A 24,398-nucleotide genomic window follows, 5' to 3' on the forward strand; every position below is an offset into this window, starting at 1 on the left:
CATGAAATACTTTTGGAAAGTTGTCCTGTGGTATGAGGTGTTGTACCTCATTTAAAACAAGCAGCATTTACCCTTTTAAAAAAGAATTATATAATTATTTTACCATAAAAACACATGCAGATTTTATGATGTCATATAACCTGAAAGACAACAAAGAATATTTAAGCTTTAAAATTGTTATATAAAAAAAGTTCATATTAGAAATGAGAATATATATTATAATATATATTATAATTGTTCAATACATTTGAATCAGGTTTATTTTATCTTATTTTTTAACCTTGTGTTTGAGCTGCATTTTAGGTATGAAAAGTGCTATAAAAACATATACCAATTTATTTATTTATTTATAAGGTAAATACACTTTTTCCTCACACACAAAACCCACATGTAATCAAACTAAGTAAAACTGATTGAGTTTACCAATGATAGTAAGACTCATTTGCCAACAGGAATCAGTACTTCAAAAACTCAAAACTACAGGAAGATCTGAAAGACAAGCGTTTTCTCCACAAGAATTCACTGTCGAAATCTCTCAAGTTTTCCATTTGATTGGCACTGAAGGCTATATTTAGACAAATAGCTAACAGACTAACTGGGATGACACAAACAATGCAGGACGACACCAAATGTAAAAGCGGCCGTCAATCCTCATTTCAACAGAGTCATCTGGTGCGGCAATTCTTCCAGACCTTCAGGAATTAGCAGCGTGATCAATGGATATAATTTCCCTCTTTTCTTCCTCTCTTGGGTAAGGCTGCTAATCAGCAACACCAAGCGAAGCAACACGGTTTGTTTAATTATTCTGGTAGTTTACAAGGACACTGAGGACTTCATGGGAAAAAAAAAAAGTGGGGAGGGGGTGGATCGGAGCGAAAAACTGGTAATAAATATTGTTGTTTCAGCCCTAATTAAATTGTTCAGTAATTTCTCAACACAAAAGAGAACAGTTTATCTGTTTAAAATCAATAGCCCATTTCACGGTGAGCCACATCCCAGGAAGACGAAAGTGTCATTACTTATTCTGTTCTCTAAGCTTCCACTGTGCCTGTTCTCCCAAGGTTGAATCTGTTTAAGGAGACAGACAGAGAGAGAGAGAGAGAGAGAGGAGAGAAAGTCAATAATAATTCCTCTTTTATAAATGGATGGATTTGGCTGTCAGGGGACAGCTTTTCAAATGCAGTGTCTCAGCTCTCTCAATGACTCTTAAGTAATGTCTACAGAGCCACTCACGCACAAATAAGATCATTAAAAGCACTGATTACCTCTGAGCCTTCACCACTCATCTTTAAAATATTCTTTACTCTGACAAGTGGAAAGCCAATTTAAACGGAGATGTTAAAATGAGCCGAATGCGATGTGCTGCAGTGGAGGCCGTCTTCCAAAACAATTCAGAGGCGGCCCGATGACTGATTACCCAACCGCTTATTTGTTTTGAAACAATTACTGGTAATCGTATTGATGTTTATGCGCGGTGCCCTTTCTGAGAAGTAAAACTCTGCTTTGTAATTACATCACTGGAATCTAATCAAGAGATAAACCTTCACCTATGCTAACAACATATTAAAATGCAAATCAGCGCAGTTGCAGATTCGTGCGCACTCGTGGGCCTAATTACCCCGTGATGTCACAGACGTGGTCCTCGTGTTCCGTTTCCTTGGCAATCTATCAATCTGAATCTGTTCATTAACTTTACAAATATTAATGACAAGACGTACAAATCTGAAATAATCTGTTTTTGATGAGCAGCGCAGGTGCAGACGAAGCTCGAAGGAAACATGACACCATTGTCGCCCTATCAGACAGACATCATTGAGCCCTTGGACTCGCATTACCAGATCACCCTGAGGTAAAGCTATAGTGATGTCAGATCATCTTCAGGTCAGAGGGCAGGACCCCTCACACCATCGTGACTTGGATCCTTCATCTAGTCTGAAGCGATGTGTCTGTGGTGACAGTCTGTAGTAAAAAGACTTTTAGCTGATCTCCTAAGGGAGACACATGGGATGATCCATTCAGCTATGATGTTCCATGTCAATAATTCATATCCATGCAGAGAACACCACATGGCCTAATGTGAACCATCTACGAGTGCACGACTGCAGCGTTTCATCAGTGATAAAGAAAAAAGGCATTGAAGAATTTTCCAGTCCAATTTACTCCCACAAAATGGCTGTAGGATCTTGGTTTCTGTAAAAGTATGCTCATTTAAGGAACTTTTGGCTGTGAATCAGTCAGAGATAAATGAGGGTAATTATACACATGGCCCAACTGTTTAAATTAGGTTACACGTTACAATACTTTTAACTGCTAAAATGAATGCTGAAACTGCTGGTTTCCTTTAGCAAAATACATGGGCTGATTTTTTTCTAGCGTGCCATTTCTGTAGTGCAAATGCAGTGCCTCTGATCTGCTCCCTAAAAACATGATAATAAATAAGACAGTAAACAAAATTTGGTAATTCATTCACCCTTATGTCATTCCAAACCTGTATGACTTACTTTTGTCCGTGGATCAAAAAAGCAGTTGTTTTGAAGAATGTTCAAGCTGCTCTCTTCCATACAATAACAAAAACAAAGGAATAATAATAATTTAAACGTTATATAAAACATTTCATACATACTACATATATTTCAAAACTATATAATACTGTCTTTATAAAATATTACATTAATATATAAATGTGTGTATAATTATTTATATTTATTTATTTATTTATTTATTTATTTATACACACATACAGGTTTGTTTTTTGGTTTATGGGGACTCTCCACAGGCGTAATGGTTTTTATACTGTACAAACCGTATTTTCTATTGCCCTACACCAACCCTACCCCTAAACCTACCCCTTACAGGAAACTTTCTGCATTTTTAGATTTTCAAAAAAAAACTCATTCTGAATTATTTAAAAGCCTTTTGAATTACGGGGACACTGAAAATTTCCTCATAAATCACCTTCTCATAATACCCATGTCATACCCATGTTATTATACAAATGTGTGTCCTCAAACCACAAACATGCACACACACACATACCTAAATATATGTATATAGATAGATATCTTTAGATATGCAAGTATTCTAGAATTGTTTTGCTGAAACTGAACAAATCCTGCATGAGATGACATTTATCACAGCTATTCAAATCTTGAGAATCATTCAACAATACCACATTAGGAAAAACAACACACAACACACTCAAGCACAATACTTCATTACACACCCAGCATATTTTCCATGATGATAGCTGGCTGACGCTCAAGAGCGCAGTGACTTACAGCTCCACCTGCAGGAGAACCCCCACAGTGCATTTCAGCTAAACTGCAGGCCAGCCAGGACTAGGGGGCAATAGAGTGCACATAATCATTCGGCTTTGTTGGTAATGAGGTGCTAGGGAAACCGTAAGCACAGAGCAGCAGGTCTGAGGTCAGTTTTATAGAGTGATTCGAGATGATTAAAGTCAAAGCTGGGGTTTGTGGCAATTTGAAACCCGACAGCTCAGTGTATAGAACCAAACACTACACCAGGAGTGAAGAGGGAAAGGCATCCGAATGCTGTCGTAAACATGGCAGACACGCATGCTTGTAAGGAGAGCGTGGAGAGGGACCAGCCCACCACCATCAGGCCAGCATTTAGTGCAGCAGGAAAACAGACGGCCTGGCTGGGCTCCACCGCGGCCCGCAGCTTAGCAATTAGAGATTGTCCAGCTTTGACTAAAGAACAACCAGACTTTAAAAAAACGACTCTACCTGACTCCCTGTAACACTTGGTTACAACCTACCTAATGCATCTCAGCAGAAAAAGATATATGTTCCCACCTGAGAGGGCAAAGACCAATGGAAAATCCCATAGTGGCCATAAAAGCCAATGTTGCGTTTCTACACTGGGCCACAGTGTACAGTCTGGAGTTTTCCTGGCAGACAGCTTACTGCCGCCGTAATTCACAGCACATAAATCTAAGCAGTCATAATGTCCAGCAGGGCTTGAACGGTGATGAAGACTGAGAAGAAGAAGAAGGGGAGAGAGAGAGAGAGAGAGAGAGAGAGAGAGAGAGAGAGAGAGAGAGAATGTATACAATATACATGCAATACAAATGTATAATTTTTGTCATGCCAATAAAGCACTCTTAAATTGAAATTGAAATTGAGAGAGAGAAGTATATCCTCTCTCTCTCTCTCCTTCCTCAAGATGAACCGAGCAGAGACCGGGCAGAAGTGGATGCAGAGCTGAGCGCTAAAAGGTTACCGCTTGGACATCGAGCCATTAGGGGAAATCACTTAGAGGACTGGCTGCGAAGGGATGGCTGATGGGAAATGAATCAGGCAGGAGCCAGAGTTGGAGTCGGAGCCACCAGGGACCATTGATCCTGAGCCGGATGAGATTCTGGATCCTGTAGACAAACCACCTGATTTAACCCTCCCTCCTCGTCTGTAAGGTCGGGGTAAAGTCACCATCCTGACCCCTGGAATGTGATCCTGAGGTGTGGAGCTTTACACGTGCTTCCAGCCAAGGCTGGATGAGCACTAGTGCGTGTCTGCCAATGGGAAGGCAGAGTAAGGACGGCTCACACAGGGATAATCTAACAGGAACATACAGTACAAGTTTGTGGCTCATTTAAGTGAACTATGTTTTTCTGAGCGTATAGCTCTCGACAGAAGTGGCAGGAATGCAGCGCCTATGATTAATTGTAGCAGTCTCCTCCAACTTAAAGAGCTAAGCATCCCTGACAATCTATTTTTTCCCTTTCTTTAATGTTGACAAAGCATTTTGCACCAAACACTGCTGAGTAAATGTTCGTACTGCAAGCGTGCACAATTCGCAAACTGTTTGTCCCCCTCAAATATACTATTTTTCCCAATCTTTCGCGCACCTGCAATTTAGCTTTTGGTGTGCAACAGCTCTTTTTCCTGCCTGCTCTCAAATTAAGAACAGCACACTCATCAAAACCAGCCCCATCTGAGACACAAGAAACAGTCCGACTCAGCTCTCTCCGGGGGGAGGCAGATTGCTTGCGGGCTGCACGGCGTTCGGACAAACTACAGAACAAAAGGACGCAGATCAGAGCTGGTATGTTCTGCGATTGTCTTGGTATTTATGAACTCAATGTGATGTGTTCTCAATAACCGTTTCAGTATATACAAATGACTCAATTCAAGAATTTAAAAACAAATAACTTAAGTCAAGCTTTGCCTTTCAGCCTGGGAAGCAACTCAATTGTCCGTCCCTAGATGAACAAAACTATATCTGAAACCGGATAAGATTTCCTGTTCCCTGCAAAAGCCACCCTGTGGCATGGTGCGGTGTAAAACTGTTAAAATGCCTGAGCATATGCCTCCACCTGCTGGCTGCCAGTGGTACTTCACCTGGTGTCTGTTCACTTTAGCTGATCCCTTTCCAAACATGCCTGTTACTAGACCAGAGGCAGCTGTGCACTACTTTAATACACTGGCACACATGCCACCTCTTAAAACACAGATGACTTCTGTTACAATGACATAAGAACAAGCACTGCAGAGCTATAAATAGTAATTTTTCTAGATATTTGGGACTTGACGAGCATAAAATAAATAAATAAATTTACAAAATAAACGTAAAATTAAAAAATGAGTGCGTGCCCATGGTGTGTGTTCACTAGTCACTGCTCCTAACATGTGTGCGCTAACTTGGATGGGTTAAATGCAGAGGAAGAATTCCGAGCATGGGTTACCATACTTGGCCTTCATGTCTCTTCACTTGTAAAAATGTAAAGAAAACCATGCAAAATTTAATTTCCAGTATTAATGAACAACATTAAAACTGCAGAGTATTTTGTTTCCAGAAATTTAGGACTTAAAAAAAAAAATAGGGACTACACAAATTAAAATACATAAATTATTTGTCACAAGATGGCAGTGTTGTGAGTTTAATCATCGTCTGGATTTCTGCAGGGGTCAAATGCTGCATCCCAATGTGCCTGCTTATACTACGCCCTTAAAGTATGTACTCTTTTGGTGAAGAAGTAGTACACACTTTTGAGTGTGTAGTAGAAGAGTAGCTTTGGGACATACTATCACATCATACAATTGCGTCTTTAACAGACCGCTCTGTCGCATGGTTACACGCACCCGGTCACTGTAAACTGGCCTGTCAATCATCTTGTCACTGTTAACATCCTCCACATTTCATTTCATTTAACTTCCTACCATATTGGAGAGAAAAGTAGCAGCATATTGATCTGCGAGCCACAGACCTTCATGCGGAGAACTCTGCTCATATTTTTCGCATTATGATGCATTTAAAAGTTAATGGCCAAACAAATGGTTTCTGAAAGTTCACATTGTTATTGCAGATGAAATATAACAGATAACATTAAATAAATATTTTTACCAGGTCAAATGCTGATTATTAGTAACTCAAACCCCTTTATCTAAACCTTTCAACCTTTGGTCGTGCACATCCTCCATGTTTGTAGTTTTTTTAACGTTTTATGTGTTTGTAGTTCTGAACTGAATCCTTGGCCAAAGCGCAATGGATTGTGGGCAATATTACCCATTAGAGTGTGCACAGATCCACACTTCAAAAATCTACCTGAAATAGTAGACGATCCGGGGACTTTTGGCAAACTATTTTCAACATACTACGCTTTGGGACACACTTATTCTAATCTCACTTACTATTTAGGATGGATAGTATGAACATTGGGACGCAGGGTCTTTTTTTCCTGGTTAGCATGGCAGTTAAGACTCTGCTGGTAGATGCTGTTACTACACAATTTGGTTCTAACAAGCATTTCTAAAAATTATTATTTATTTTTTTTTAGAATGACAAAAATAATTTCATTGCATTAAAAAAATCAAGTGGCATCTGAAAACAAAAGCTTTTCTCAGAACTCTCTTTACTTTTCTAAGTCTAAAGTCTAAGGTCATTTTTCGTGGAGACCAGTATAACCATTATTTTCCCTTCACCTAAATGACCTTCCCATCCCCAACTGATACAATGCTCTATGAACAGATTAAACAAAACCAGACAGACTGGAACGTTTAGTAAATATACACTCTGGCAACAGAAAATAAACCACTGCATAGAGTACAGTGATTGGTGACTGCACTCTGCTGCCTCAGGGCCTTGCAAATCACACAGGGACCAATGAATGCCAACGTACTCCCAGACAGACTACAGCAAAATGCCAGGGCATCTGTCTGTGATATAAAACTCAAGCACTCTTCAGTCCAAATGACCAAGAATATAAATGAACAGTATTATGCAATGCAAAAATCTATATTTAAGCAGTAAGCTCTGAGAGGTTGGACAATATTATGAATATAGTCATGGCTAAAGGCAGATGTTTGGCACTACACACTGCAGGCCCTTCAGCTGTGACTGCATTCATGAAATAAAATGCTGACGAATATTTACATGTATTTTACTTCAAATAAAAAGGGTAATATTCAACACTATTTTGTCTAAATAAATAAAAAATGTAAATGCTACAATTCCTTTAGGCATTACAGCATGTGCTGAATAAAATTTGGACATTCATTTTGAGATTTGCAAAATCTCAATTTAATTAAATTTTCATTTAACAGTAAAAAAAATAAAACTGAACTAGTAATTTGACAAAGATTAACTTGAAGTAAGTGAGTGCTATATGACAGCAAAGGTAGTGTAAACGTAAAAAAGGGCATGATCATGCAAAATATCCAATATTGACCAATACCAATAAAATAAAAAAGATCCCTAATATCAGCCAAAAAATTATAAAGGTAATATGATATATTGCACTTTCCTAACTACAACTTCCAACAGTTCTACAATAAACAAAGATTACACTATTGGTTTTAGTGTGGGTCAGAGAAAAACAACCAGACAGAGGGTAATTTTCATTTAACAGTAAAAAAAATAAAACTGAACTAGTAATTTGACAAAGATTAACTTTAAGTGAGTGCTATATGACAGCAAAGGTAGTGTAAACGTAAAAAAGGGCATGATCATGCAAAATATCCAATATTGACCAATACCAATAAAATAAAAAAGATCCCTAATATCAGCCAAAAAATTATAAAGGTAATATGATATATTGCACTTTCCTAACTACAACTTCCAACAGTTCTACAATAAACAAAGATTACACTATTGGTTTTAGTGTGGGTCAGAGAAAAACAACCAGACAGAGGGCATGAGACCAGGTTGAATGTGCTTTAAATGCACATCATATATAGCAGGTTTATGAAATGTTGTGAATAATGAAGAGCATGTCTGGCCTCTCCACCTGTTGCCTTGGTGTCAGGCCAAAATCTCTGATAAGGACAATGAAAGAGAAGAGTGGAAGTGCATTCATAACGCAGACTCACCAAATCAGACCCTTTCAACCTGATGCATTCATAAATAAATTAAACGCACATCAACACAAATCAAACAAAAAAAAAGGAACATATACATGAAGAGAGAGTGGTAAAAAAAAAGCACTGCACAACGAGTCGACAGTGAAAGTCATTGAAAGAAGTGACATTCAGAGCTGCCACAAGGGTACTTTGGATCAAATGCTTAAAGGTTTTGAGGTTGACAAACACCTCTCCACACCGCTTTAGGCAGATTACAGGCCTTTTCTTGTATTTTCTTTTTTTTTTGTGGAGTCAGCTTGGACCACTTTAAGCATCTGAATTCTTTAAACACAGTGAGATGTAGGGTGGTCCTTGCTTTTTCTCAGTGGTAAGCCACATTAATTTTTCTTCATACAAGGCCACTGAAGAGAGGCCCACAGTTTCAAACATAATAGTCGATGACAAGAGCTTTGGTTCCCACCGGTATCATCACAAGCAACCTAGATTAAGCATCCAAACACTGCAAAGCAACACTTCGTGGCCGAATCAAACATTTAGCATGGTTTGAGGTCACTGGCCCACAGGAGATAATCATTAGCAAACTGAATGAGTGTTAATGTCACACAGGCATCCGTGTGCATAAACCAAGAAGGAACAACCCAATGATTTACAGACAATAAGCTATATTGTTTGAAGCGTGATGAAAGGGCCCCCTCATGATCATATGTTTTACATTGTGCAAGCTGAAGTGATGCTTTGTTGAGGTCCGCACACAGAGAGAGGAAGAGCAGCCGAGTAAACCAATACAGTGCAAAAGGTCTCTGTCTGATCCATGTCTTTCTGCTCAGTCTCGACTTAAACACACTATAATCTATGAATCCAAACAAAAACAACACTACAACCTTTGGAAAGAATTTCTGAGAAGAGCTTGTTACATACAAACACAGTCTGATCTGGATAGCCAAACATTTCCTATGACCGTAGTGCAGTGGAAAACAGAAACTTAAACATTAACAAAAATATTCAAGTCATCGTTGTGTTCCATATTCATATTGAACATTTACTGTACATAAAAGAGTGTTTTCACACAGTTGATAAAGAATAAATGGCACTTTTTTGACTGTAATCCTTCTTTGTTGTTTTCCCAAATAAATAAATGCTATCATCATTAACCCACAATTTGTTCTTATATGACTTTCTGCTGACATTTTAAAGTTTCTTTATGTTAACAGTTGAATTAAAAATGAACATTTTTACTGCATTTATTAATCTTGGTTAATACTAATTCTTAATTAATGTATCATGGATGAATACGAGCAATAAATGCCATTAAAATCCCATTCATTGTTAGCTTATGATAATACTTTTTTTCTTTTTTTACCAATGATTTAATCTGGATGAAAACAAGATTTTACAAAGGCTCGCACTGTATAAGCATTTATTAATCTTGGTTAATACTAATTCTTAATTAATGTATCATGGATGAATACGAGCAATAAATGCCATTAAAATCCCATTCATTGTTAGCTTATGATAATACTTTTTTTTTTTTTTTACCAATGATTTAATCTGGATGAAAACAAGATTTTACAAACCGTACATTTCCGTGCTATATATGGTAAGTAACTGTAACAGATCTAACCACACATGTAATTTTACAGTAAAATACTGTCAAAATTACTTTTTTTTTTAATAAATTACAGAGAAAAATTCACATAATTTCCTGCATGACACTTCACATTTGATGTTTTTCGTTGAAATAGATATTAGTACTTCAATAGGTTGGTATATTAGCATTATATCAATTAATGAAACACGCTTTTTTTACTGTAAATTTAAGTTCAATCTGCAAAACCAAATATGTTGCCACCATATTTTTTTTCCGGTAAAGGTCTGGCAACCACAGCTGCCAGTATTTTCCCATAAATGTCACAGATTTTGTTTTTTTACAGTGTGTAATATCCACTTTTGCAACAGCAATAAGCCCACTTCTCAAACTTTGTCCATTCCAGAATCCACTTGGTACCTTCTGACCAAATATAACTGGACAACAACAATTTCCAAACCAAGATGAATAAGGAGGAATATATACTGGGTAAAAATGAAGTTCTCAAAACAAACTAAACTGAAGAAAAACAAGATAAATATATCCCAAATTACAGGCAATTACATGCAGTAAACAATACATCCCTGTTCTACTTCCTAAGGCTTTCAGTTGACTCCTAAGCCCATTACCAAAAGCAGGACATACTGTATGTTGACTAAAAGCACTCTAAACTTGCTCTAGCCACTCAGAAATGACAGCAGAATCGAGTGCAGATCTGAGATGGATTAGTGCATATCAGCCTTTTATGATGCAACTATGACATGAAGATGCTCAGACAAAAGCGCATGTTACCCTAAAGCTACTGCGAGTTTCCCCTGATGCTGAAATTACTGGTGCCACACTCTCAGGATCACATGAATCATTGTCTCGATCTCTGAGGGTCTAATCATTATGGGATTCACTGCTGAGACCAAAGAGTACAATTTCAGACTAATCAAATAGCAGCTTGACACATGATTAGATCAAGAGAACTGGGATCAGATGAATCCAGCCGTCTGAACATAATTCAGAGTTGTCAGTCTCCTACTAATGCGCTAAGCATCCTTCTAATCTTTGCATTAAAGAGGATCATGCAATTGTTTAGATCAGATGCTAATCAACATGGAGTAACATCAATTCACAAGATGGCAACAAAACTGGTAATGCATAGTACCGGCACTTCCCTCCTGAGGAGATCTCACATCCTCTAAAGATGAAATGGAGTGTAATTTCTTTGTTGGTATACAGTCATGCAAATAAAATCATTTAACACACGTGCTACTTATTTAGTGCTACTAAATAAGGTACAGTAGGGAAGTACATTATGCCACATGCAACAATGAGAGCTATTCTCATGAACTCTAGACAGAGTTTTTTTTATTCACATGAAGGGGTGAATGTCTATAATCAGCCTTCAATAATCACTGAACATACCAAAAGGGCCTGTGTTAAAACAAACAATATAGCACTGGTGAAACACACTTACATTTCCTTGTGTTTCTCCTCTGCTAATATCTGGTCATTTGGCTTGAGTCCATACCTGTTAAGACACACAAAGCATCTTTGTCATATCAGATCTACTCATCAAGAACAAGTCAAAGTTAAAGTAATAATAATAATTTCTTCTTCGTTAATTTTTTTTTATTTTAACTCCATTCATTAAAACAACATTAGTGGCATAAAATATTATGGTCAAAATATAACCTATGTCTAAAGTAATTCATGTTAAACAAATCTGTACCATATTTTTGTCATCACAAACAGCTAATCATCTTAAAATGTTCTCTCAAACAGATATTATCATGGAACAATCTACACAGAACAGATCCATTTGCCCCGAGATAAAGATAAGCACATGCAACAGCTCATTTCAGTAAGACGGCTGTAGGTGAAGGTCTTAGCCTTAAAACAAAATAAAGCTGCTTTCGTTGAGCCATAATCACTTCATCAACTAAAAACGTCTTTAGAAGCGAGTACAATAATTTGCCTATTTCATTTGAAACTGGACTCCGTGTCTGATTCCATCCAAAAACTGTATTTACAAAACATGGGCAATTATGAGTCATTCGTAACAGAACATGAACTTGGTGTGCTTTTAAAAATGGAAACCATCTGATGACTGTCTGTAGTCTGTGTTAGTGGTACAAACGGTCATAACAGCTCATCTAATAAGGTGAATTTGTACATCTGAAGAGGATTATGGAACTAGACACTGACTTATTGTAACTACTGGAGGTCTTATGAAGCAACAATAACAATTATTTGGAGACAAAGGCAAAAAACAACTGAATGACTTGAGTATTTACACTACTACTCAAGCTTTTTTTTTTTTTTACTGTCAAAGACAGTAAAGACATTTATATATAGACTTCAAATAAATGCTGTTCTTTTGAACTTCAAATTCAAAGGATCCTGAAAAAATGCATTACAGTTGCATATAAAGAAGTACAACTGTTTTCAACTTTGATGAAGACAAGAAATATTTAAGCACCAATTAGCAAATTAGAATGATCTCTAAAGAATCACGTGACACTGAAGACTGGAGTAATGGCTGCTAAAAAAAAAATCTGATTTGCCATCACAGGAATTAGTAACATTTCAAAATACATTAAAATAGATAATTATTTTGAATTGTAATAATATTTCACAATATAGCTGTGTTTGCTGAATTTTGATCAAATAAAAGCAGTCTTGTTGAGCATTTCTTTTAAAAACCAAAAATCGTACCCAAACTTTTTAACGGGAGTGTACAGTACATGCAGGTAAACTGTGGGGGATCTTGTTGTGATTCTCTCTCAATCAAATTAAATTTTAACAAATTAACCTAAGGAGTCAAATCTGAATTTGTCAGTGAATAATGTCTTTAAGAGAACATAAGTGACCAAGTGATATGACTGAGATTTAGGTGTCCTGAAGGAGCAATACCCCCCTCCCTCCCCCAACCAATCAAATTGCTCAAGCAGCTAAAACTATTTTCCATTATCTTGAAAGTCATTTTATATTTGGTATGTGGTCAATCATATGCTGGACCAATATCTAATCATTAAATAGGCAGCTCACTGATCTCTCTTAATGCATCTTAGTAAGCTATTATTTGACTCTGCCCTGCAAACAACAGATCATGCAACTAAACAAACTGCTCTACACTTAGAATAAATCAAATGGAAATCATCACAATCAAAGTCTGCCACAGTTCCAGCAGGTTTAAGATTACCAAACCTGTTTGCAATAGTGCTGAGAGTTAGGAGCCAATAAACTATAGTTTGATTGTTTAAAAAAACGTTCATATTTACAGAATAAAATGTGACCTGGTGCTAGGCCTGGGCAATAAAACGGTATCGATATTTATCGACAGTACACCTTCTTCGATAACGATATAAAAAATGTTCGATATAGCGTACGATATAGGCACCTGCTCCGAGTGACGCAGACAGCACACACAAACACATGCTGAATTGAGTGCTGTGCCTGCCTGTGATGAGGAGATTGTGAATAAAGAATGAATATTAGTCGAATTTAAAATAAACATTTGCATTTGAATGCAAAAAATAGTACAATCAAATGTTAGGAGTGCGTCAGGGAGCGTCTTCAGTGGAGCATATGCGGTGATGATGTAGTAAGTGACGTTGTTGCATTTTAATGTTTTGTTAATCTAGCCCACGAGACGCGCCGCTGCTGCGTCAAGTATTAAAAATATTAGAGAAATATAGAAGCTCAATGCGGAGAAGATCTTGAATGGGTTAAAACCGAAACCAAGCCATTCACACAGAACGCATATTAAGGGCATTTTTTAGACGGACAAATATGACTGCTGCACTCGCGCCTCACACAAGAGATGTAGCCATGCAAAGTTAAAACAGTTTTATAAAACACGTCACGAATTTGTGGAGGTTAAATGCAATCTGAGTGAACGGCGCTTCGGTTCTTTGGATTAAGCAATGCATAAATACATGATGCTGTTTTGTTCATAATTGTTTTTACGCAATTTACAAAATTATATTTGATTTATATGAGGTAATGTAGACGTAATGCATGTTTTTTTATAGACGTATTTCCTTGCGTTGACAATTTAAATGCACTGCATTATTTTGCTCATTGCATCCTCGGGAGACAAGACAAAAGTTTCCTTAAGACCTATTTAATCTACATATTAAATATTAGAAATTAGATATTTGTTTCATTTTTATTGTGTGTTTGACTGTTAAAACACAAAATACTTGTTGTTTGTCTCAATAAATTGGGTTAATTTTATAATTACAGTGGTTAAAAATTCTATTGCTCTTTGTTTTAAAAAGGTTAAAAAAAAGTCAATCATTATCGATACCGAACGATATGAAACATTATATCGTTGATACATTTTTTTTTTAGCTATATCGCCCAGCCCTACCTGGTGCATTCTACAATTTGATTTGATCAGCTCATACATTTGTGTGTAATGGAGAGGGTATTGTTTTATGACTAGTGCTAGAATGGCACTCTGCGAGTAGGCCTACGTGTCAAACAGGAGATATCCTCTCACCCGCGAAGTGTCCATGGCACATGCTGCCTCCTTAAAGAACAAGGACACTTGGCCTATTAAACGTAGTAGGTTTAATTTCTTTACAAAGAACGAAAGAAAAAAATATTATGAACCCAAAAGCTACTGGGCTTCCAGCGTCTCTTCAATTCTAATATGGGCTGACCAAAGATCAACCACTCAGTGACATGTAAAAAAAAAATAAAAAAAATAAATAAATATATATATAAAAATAAAAAAGCGGTTTTAGTTCACACGTCACAACACACTGATACAAAAGCAAACGTACAGCAGTGCCTAGCCATGTCATCAATTAAGATTAAAATCCAATTGATTTTAAAGAGACATGTGACTTACTTGTCTAGAAAGTCTTTGTCCACCACAGCACAGATGTCAAGCAGGGGGTTTCCCATCCCGAAAAGGGCATTTTGACTGCAAAAAACAAAGACATGCGTGTCCAGTTAAGACATTAGGAAAACATCAGAGTAGTTCTGACAACAGACGTAAGCAGAGTCAAAAGCACAGGGCCTTTCTGATTCACTTGCATGATGTGTCTTCTAAAAATACCAGGGACATTTCTTTGACCAAACAGACTATGTTCAGCATTTTCCCATAACAATTAGAAAAAATGTGCATAACTCAAGCATTTTTGTCTTGAGGGACTTTACATAACAGAAATTCATAAACATAGAAGATCCATTCAAGCATAAACTACAGCACATTACACAATCGAAAAAGCATGAAAGCATTGCTTTTTAATGAAATCCATGATGAGCTACAAGCTGGATATTTTGTCTATCAGATGCAGAAATACTCTGTGTTTGTTTAGCCAGACAAATAGTTTTAAAGCAGAAAAGCATGTCATAAATGTTTCAAACTAGGCACTAAAACATTTAAGAAAGCATTAGACAGTCACCAGATCTAACAAACCAAGCATTCAAACACGAGGCTAAGTGACTGACCGTTCATTCACCCTGGATGAAACATGTGTGGTGGAGACCCTAAGATTAAAACTTTGCCTCTAATCGAGTGTTGACAGATGTGATAAAATTACTTTGCAATGAGTAATGATAAAAGCCTGCATGTCTTTCCATAACATATTATTCTTTATTATTAATGTAAACAAATAAGAAAGCACTTCCAAATACTACAAGGAATGAGCCATGATTTCTATGGACACAAATTAGCAGGCAACAAAATGTGTCTAAATGATCATTTGCACTGCTACATTCAAAGAAAGACAATTGTTTAGTGCAGGTTATGGGGAACGTGTGAATAAGCACACGTGTCAGTGTGGGAGTTTGTGAAGCTTGTGGTGCTCTAAAAACAGATGTTTAGGGGGTGCTGTTCAGTGCATAAAGAAATTTATGAATATAATTTCTGTAGTGACTAAATCTCTGTACAACTAAAAGTAAAAAAAAAAACAGCCATCCCAGAAACACGGTAAATAAGCAAACTATCCAGAAGACTATGTAGCATCACATCTTGTGAGCTTCCATTAGCCAAAACATCACCAAATTCTCTTAAAACGCCATGCTATTTGAGTTGGAAAATTTGTTTTTATTTACATTATGGGCTAACAAAATTATAAAACTTATCAAATTCCATATATAGCTGAATAGGTGTCTAACTACCCAGTGTAGTCCTACCTGGCTGTAGTCATGAGGAATGCTTGCGGTGATGCTCAATGGAGTTTAATGACAGTCAGACATCGGTCTGCAATGTTAGTACAGAGACGCAAGAGTATGGCGCGCACTCCATGCCAAAATCAAACGTTCGAACGAACGACTGACCGATCGAACATCAAACCAAATGTCTGTCCGAACGTCTTGAGCTTTGTGCGTCTTACACTGCAGGTGACCCACGTGACGACCAGACGTGACGTCAGCGTCTTGAAATTAGCTGGTTTTTAAACATTTAAGGAGCCAAGCTGCTGTGTAAAGACTATAAATGGACATTACAAGCATTACAATAAAGATATTTTATACATAAAAGAATACTATAGTAGCTATATGTGTCCTATATTTCTGTCGACTGAACCAGCCATGCCATTAATTATGAATTTATCAGTCTTTTGCACATGAAAGTCAATTTTTGCATATAAATATTATGCCAAATAAACACAGAAAATCGAGCTTATATGCACCTTTATCAAGAGATCGGGTTAGCCTACAACAATTAATTAGGCTATTTTACAAATGGGAATACAACGAATTCATGACAATGTTTTATATTCAAGCTACCCATACAATTTATAGTGAAAAGTTCTTTAAAAGCATCTGGAATGCAATAAAGAAATTTTTAAAGCTGTTTTTAAAGCATTTGCAGCATGGATTAAAAAAAACACTAATAGGCAAATAAATAATTCACATCAGACAAAATTGCATTGCAGCAAATCCTTTCAATTTTAAGGTATTCAGAACAGAGCAACATAAAAATCAGAAAATATAAGCAGCTATACAAATATAGGACAATATATAAAAATTATAATACAAAAATTATAATATGTTTTTTATTTTTTAATTGTATAGAATTATAAAATAAAACGCAAATTATATTCTGCCCCGTTTTAGGCTTTTGCTTATTTTTATATTTTACACATCTATCAATTATCTTGACGGAAAAAATGACTAGCCATCTCCGCATTGGACGTGCCTTTAGTGAGAAATGCATCTTTAGGGATTACATAATGAGAGTTTCTATTTTTTATTTGAATTATTTTGTTTTAAAGTAGTAATTTAAAGCTTTCTATAGATATATATTTTTATCATGTCTGTGAGGCAATTCGCTGTTTCAGTTCATCATTGTGAAGCGCTCCTGTTCAAGACCGAGATGGCAGAATGCGCATCCCGTTTTCCTATTTATTTTATAAAAGCGTTTTGTTGATATTGTGAGTGCCCACAAATAAAAGTAGACCATTTACAGCTCCAAATGATGTATTAATCTTACCTTTATGAGCAAAAATGACGGCGTATTTTAGGTTGTTTCCACTGTTAGAAAAAAAATGAAAGTGATCGCACTGGCGCCTCCATGTCCTGCAAAGCGTACTTCAGCTGCCTTCCACTCTCCACACAAACGATTGGATATGCGTCTAACAGTGCGCATTTATCTATAGGTTAAATGTTTAAACTAACATTTGTGATATGCTTGAACTGTTATATTTCTATAGATTTTATTTTAGGCAAGTCGTGATGATTTGAGAAGGCTAAATTGATCAAACATAGGCTATGCTCAACTCACTGGCTGCCGCTGGCTGCTTGGTCGTTAATAAATAAATAAAATTAAAAATTAAGGAAAAAAAAAACAACTTACATTTAACGAAGAAAAAATGCTCCAAAAGTTTTTCTAAATGACCTTTATAAAAAAAAGAAACGAAATAATCACTTTTCCATTACATACAAAACTGAACTATTTTAATAGCCGAAACAGTAGTATAAGCTGTTTTGGTAGAAGGGGAAAAAAAGATGGGCTCGAGCCATGCTATTTGAGTTGGAAAATTTGTTTTTATTTACATTATGGGCTAACAAAATTATAAAACTTATCAAATTCCATATATAGCTGAATAGGTGTCTAACTACCCAGTGTAGTCCTACCTGGCTGTAGTCATGAGGAATGCTTGCGGTGATGCTCAATGGAGTTTAATGACAGTCAGACATCGGTCTGCAATGTTAGTACAGAGACGCAAGAGTATGGCGCGCACTCCATGCCAAAATCAAACGTTCGAACGAACGACTGACCGATCGAACATCAAACCAAATGTCTGTCCGAACGTCTTGAGCTTTGTGCGTCTTACACTGCAGGTGACCCACGTGACGACCAGACGTGACGTCAGCGTCTTGAAATTAGCTGGTTTTTAAACATTTAAGGAGCCAAGCTGCTGTGTAAAGACTATAAATGGACATTACAAGCATTACAATAAAGATATTTTATACATAAAAGAATACTATAGTAGCTATATGTGTCCTATATTTCTGTCGACTGAACCAGCCATGCCATTAATTATGAATTTATCAGTCTTTTGCACATGAAAGTCAATTTTTGCATATAAATATTATGCCAAATAAACACAGAAAATCGAGCTTATATGCACCTTTATCAAGAGATCGGGTTAGCCTACAACAATTAATTAGGCTATTTTACAAATGGGAATACAACGAATTCATGACAATGTTTTATATTCAAGCTACCCATACAATTTATAGTGAAAAGTTCTTTAAAAGCATCTGGAATGCAATAAAGAAATTTTTAAAGCTGTTTTTAAAGCATTTGCAGCATGGATTAAAAAAAACACTAATAGGCAAATAAATAATTCACATCAGACAAAATTGCATTGCAGCAAATCCTTTCAATTTTAAGGTATTCAGAACAGAGCAACATAAAAATCAGAAAATATAAGCAGCTATACAAATATAGGACAATATATAAAAATTATAATACAAAAATTATAATATGTTTTTTATTTTTTAATTGTATAGAATTATAAAATAAAACGCAAATTATATTCTGCCCCGTTTTAGGCTTTTGCTTATTTTTATATTTTACACATCTATCAATTATCTTGACGGAAAAAATGACTAGCCATCTCCGCATTGGACGTGCCTTTAGTGAGAAATGCATCTTTAGGGATTACATAATGAGAGTTTCTATTTTTTATTTGAATTATTTTGTTTTAAAGTAGTAATTTAAAGCTTTCTATAGATATATATTTTTATCATGTCTGTGAGGCAATTCGCTGTTTCAGTTCATCATTGTGAAGCGCTCCTGTTCAAGACCGAGATGGCAGAATGCGCATCCCGTTTTCCTATTTATTTTATAAAAGCGTTTTGTTGATATTGTGAGTGCCCACAAATAAAAGTAGACCATTTACAGCTCCAAATGATGTATTAATCTTACCTTTATGAGCAAAAATGACGGCGTATTTTAGGTTGTTTCCACTGTTAGAAAAAAAATGAAAGTGATCGCACTGGCGCCTCCATGTCCTGCAAAGCGTACTTCAGCTGCCTTCCACTCTCCACACAAACGATTGGATATGCGTCTAACAGTGCGCATTTATCTATAGGTTAAATGTTTAAACTAACATTTGTGATATGCTTGAACTGTTATATTTCTATAGATTTTAAGTCGTGATGATTTGAGAAGGCTAAATTGATCAAACATAGGCTATGCTCAACTCACTGGCTGCCGCTGGCTGCTTGGTCGTTAATAAATAAATAAAATTAAAAATTAAGGAAAAAAAAAAACAACTTACATTTAACGAAGAAAAAATGCTCCAAAAGTTTTTCTAAATGACCTTTATAAAAAAAAGAAACGAAATAATCACTTTTCCATTACATACAAAACTGAACTATTTTAATAGCCGAAACAGTAGTATAAGCTGTTTTGGTAGAAGGGGAAAAAAAGATGGGCTCGAGCCAAGAATTCTGATGAGCTGTCGGACAAGGCCAGGCTAGGGCCTATATTTGAGGGCCGTGCAGGGCTCTAGTCATGGCCGGACTTACCACTGGGCTTGAGTGGGCTGCAGCCCATGGGCTCTGTCTTGTAGGGGGCCCCGCCTTTGCCCGTTTACGTTTGTTTGATTTGATGGTTATATGCCAGTCAGAATTCAGAAATTGAATTGATTATTAGCCGCATTTCCACTGCGCACGCAAGATCTAAACGGGCCAGCTGGGGCTACAGCTTACAACTACGACCTTCGAGGCCACAATCAAACAACATAAACTGGTATTTATGATTATTTCACATAGAAGGACGCACGTATTGAATAGTGTCTGCACCGATTGGTTTATCACATGGCTACTTAACAGCCCCATTAAGCCTTTAGCCCCAAAGAGCGCACATTTAGAAAGATAATGATAAATTCTCAAATGTTTCATTGTTTCACCTCATTTCTTTACAGAGGATGGTTCTATAGTACTATAACCTATTAATGATCCACTAAATTATGCGATCATCTGATGAGTTGAGCGCTCTCTCTCATCTTACTGCCATTACACATAGTGGGAAAGAAATGTCATCAAAATGATTTTAAATAAATACTTACTTTATTATTACATGTTTTCCACACAGAAATACCAATCTTTTAATGATTAATCATGCATATGTAGATCTATTTATGTGTGTCACATTTGTACCAGACCTCAAAGTAACCCATAAAGTAAACCAGCCCCCACTACCGCGATCCATGCCGTTTTATTGCCTTTTTAGGAGGACAAATTGGTCTTTCAATGTTCCTCCACTTAAGTTTTTTGAAAACATTAAAAACATGCATAAAAATAAATGCATATCAACCAAATAACAATAACTAATAAAAGTGGATCAAATATAAGCATGATCTTTTATTTTCAAACACTAAAGAGAAATATCAATACTGACTGAATCTTAATAAAATTACTAAATTATTATTATCATTTAGGCCTAATCAGTTAAAACTGTAAATTCTTTAAACAGACTAAACTTTGTATTTAAGGTTCGTTGATTTTCAAGTCTTCCACATTCAAACAATGAGCCAGAACTAAATTATTGATAATTTGCATAAAATCATATGTAACACGTTCCTACACATACACATGTTGATAACATGTTCCAATGGCGACCGGTGGAAGTGCAAGTAACCGATCGTGTTTCCAACGTGTTGTTTACGTGTGAAGACACGTTGTAACACGTTTGTGTTTTTCTTACCTTAATGTAAGCTCTTTTACTTCAGTTGTGTCCTCCGAAATAGTCAAAATTAGATTTTTGCAATGGCTGATTTAGAAATTATATGCAGTGTATTATTAAAGTTAAAGCAGCAGAGGGTATTATATACAAACCGGGTATGCTTTGACGGTTAATTTGGAAAAGCAGGAGATACTCCACATATTTTTTCAGGATTCTTTGATGAATAGAAAGTTCAAAATAACAGCATTATATTTGAAACATGATCTTTTTTAACATTACAAATGTCTTACTGGCACTTTTGATCAATTTAATTAGTCCCTGTTGATGTGTGTATACACACACACACACATATTTACGCACAAATCGGCTCCTATGAAAACTGAACATGTTTATAATTTTATAACCTCATTAAACATCTATAAAAACTCACAGATTCTAGCAGTTCACGAGAACATACTGAAAGTTTTTACCTTACATGTAAGAGCAACTGTCCACTGTAAAAACTCCTGGAATTTTAATGTTAAACTTCAAAGTAGCTATTAACTCAAATAGGTTAATTTGTGTTTAACTATTTTAATATTGAACAAATTCATAAAAAATAAATATTTTCTTAGTGTTTTTAAACCTGTACCTGTCATGACAACTCCCAATATTTATCATTTTTGGCAAAAAAAAAAAAATTAATTTCTGTATAGTATGCAGTTTCATATTCCTGACATAAATGTTCTCAATATGACAGTACGTCAATTTTTGAAAATTGTAACCTTTGTTGGAAAAGTAAATAAATTATTTGTTTGGTTGTTATATATATATAATATATATATATAACACTGTGAACATTGTATATTACTATAAACAGTAAAAATGTACAGTATGTCTGCTCTTTGATAGTAAAACATACTCAAGCACAGGATTCAGAAAAAAAAATATTTTAGTGTTGTTTTAGGTGAACAATATCTATATGTATTGCCTGTAAAGTCCATTTATAGCCTTTACACAGCAGCATGTCTCTTTAAATGTTTAAAAACCAGCTAATTTCAAGACGCTGACGTCGCGTCAGGTCGTCACGTGGGTCACCCGCTCCATAAGACGCTCAAAGTACACGATGTTCGGATAGACGTTCGGTTTGTCGTTCAATCGGTCGTTTGATTTTGGCATGGAGTGCGCGCCATACAAGAGCACCTGGCTGCTGATTGGCTGAACGCGCAACAGCATCGACTGCTGATTGGCTGACTAATAGGAGGGGCTCAGTTGTTCCCCGTTTAAGCTTTTTGTGGGTAAAAATGTGGGGCCAGATGTAAAAATAAACCTAAATGTACATATTAAACGTAAATACTACACTTGCCACCCAATATGCAAATACAAACAATAATGCCCAATATCCAGCTGTGACCTAACCGTATTCATACATGACAGTGTGCAAGCATTGACATCTATTCTCAATAGCCATTAGACGAATGACTAACGTTACGGTAACTTACATGACTCATATTTCGTTATGACAACACTGCTAAAGGGACCGCATGTCTGAGAAAGCGGGTGTCAATAGGTTTGGGACAAATACCAGCCGGAAAATTATCTACACAACTTACAACCAACATTTGTGCATCGAGCATAAACTACATTGTGTATTCATGCATGTATTTATGTTATATATGCATGCGTGATCCTTAATTTTGTGGCAGCATACAGCAGGGAGACTTTTTGTGCAGCAGAGCCCGACTGCATAACAAAAGACACGTGGAGCCGGAGGGACGCACTCCAGTGGCCGATGGAAAACACTCAAGGACAACGGATGTTCAAAAGCATTAATCATACGTACTCACCAGCCGCCTATGTATGATTGTGGAACGCTTTGGATGTTGTTCACTCACAAAGAAATGCCACATGATCACGAGTTTGCGATTTAGGCTTTGCAGCATAACCGAACTGAGTCATCGGCATTGCTCTATAATGGGAAAATGCCCGATATATTCCTCTCCAGTGCAACAACAATGTGCTTTTGAGAGAAAGCACTGAATTGACAGCACATGGACTTTAAGTGACACGCAGACTAGACCTCTGACCCAAAAGTGCTCGCAAACAAACCACCCCGTGTTTAATAAAATACCAAACACACGTTTGACTCTGTCATTCTACACTGTTCAGCCGATGCTTGTGTTTACTGTACCTGAGCTTTTTTTCCTCGAGTTTAATCCTCTTGGGTTTAGGTTCATCGGACGCCATGCTGTATTAGAGGTCTCTAGACACCTTGTTGAGCGAGTGAAGCATCTTCTTCTTCTTCTTCTTACTCGTTTTTTTATTGGCGGCTCGCAATCACCAATTGAGCATTACCGCCATCTACTGAAGCAATGGATCAGAGACTTGAATTCCCTTCTCCCAGACCTATCAGAACTCAAGCTTTCGATGTTGCTGCGTGTTCAGCTCCTCCATCTACAGCCGAAGTCCCTCTCAGCCCAGAGAATAGAAATAACAGTAATCTATATTCTATGAATTAACTGAGTTCTTCTTAGAAATTATATTAACAGACTATCACCTCCTACTGGATTCAAAATCTCTTTTAACGTTACTTGCTGCTCACCGTTTTTTTGAAGTTAATCCAGTGGGATGTTTTCCTATTCTGTGCAATGTTGTATTTAAACCAGTGTGACCCATTCTAAGACGTTAGACTAACATCTCCTCCCTTGGGCTTCTGCCCTTCCTCATGCTTGTGACTACTTGATTTTGTATACTGTATAAATGATGTGCTGTATCCGCTGTGTTCCAATATTCCTGCCATATTTTAAGTGAATGTTGCTTTATGATGGTTTTGACCTCTGCTCTACTTATTGGTACGTGTACATCTACTGTTTCATGCTTTGTAGAGTTTTTTGCTAGCATATCCACAACTTCATTTCCTTCCACCCCTACATGGGCAGGAACCCAAAGGAAGGAGACAGCCATTCCCTTATTATGAAGTGTGAGAAGCAAGTGGAGTATTTGATAAATGAGATCTTGTCTACATGACGCTCTCCCAGATTGAATGCTTAATAATGCTGATAAACTGTCTGAGGCTATAACGACACCTTGGTTCGGATTATTTTCTTCCACCCGCCCTAATGCCAGTAAAATTGCTACTAACTCCACAGTGTAAACTGACAGGTAGTCTGTTGTCCTGTTTTTGACTACTACTTCATACTGAGGAATAAAAAATGCTGCACCAGTATGGCATGTTTCCGGCTGCTTTGATCCATCTGTAAATATGAATAATTCCTCTTGATACTGCTCTACATAGTTTTGAACTATTATCTACTGTGGCATTATTTTTGTGTTTTCTTTTAGTATTTGTTGTAAGCTTATA

General features: G+C 36.6%; 1 long non-coding RNA gene across 1 annotated transcript; it reads right to left on the reverse strand.

The window, feature by feature from the left end:
• Positions 1-376: 376 nt before the first annotated feature.
• Positions 377-23,350, reverse strand: LOC107559316 (uncharacterized). The gene is made up of 4 exons (XR_001605609.1): positions 23,229-23,350; positions 14,759-14,833; positions 11,372-11,425; positions 377-1,068 (listed from the first exon to the last, which is right to left on the reverse strand). It is a non-coding gene; the product is annotated as an uncharacterized lncRNA (long non-coding RNA).
• Positions 23,351-24,398: the final 1,048 nt, after the last annotated feature.

The sequence above is a fragment of the Sinocyclocheilus grahami genome, unplaced genomic scaffold, assembly GCF_001515645.1.
Source record: "Sinocyclocheilus grahami isolate Dianchi unplaced genomic scaffold, SAMN03320097.WGS_v1.1 scaffold681.1, whole genome shotgun sequence".
NCBI classification, from domain to species: Eukaryota; Metazoa; Chordata; class Actinopteri; order Cypriniformes; family Cyprinidae; genus Sinocyclocheilus; species Sinocyclocheilus grahami.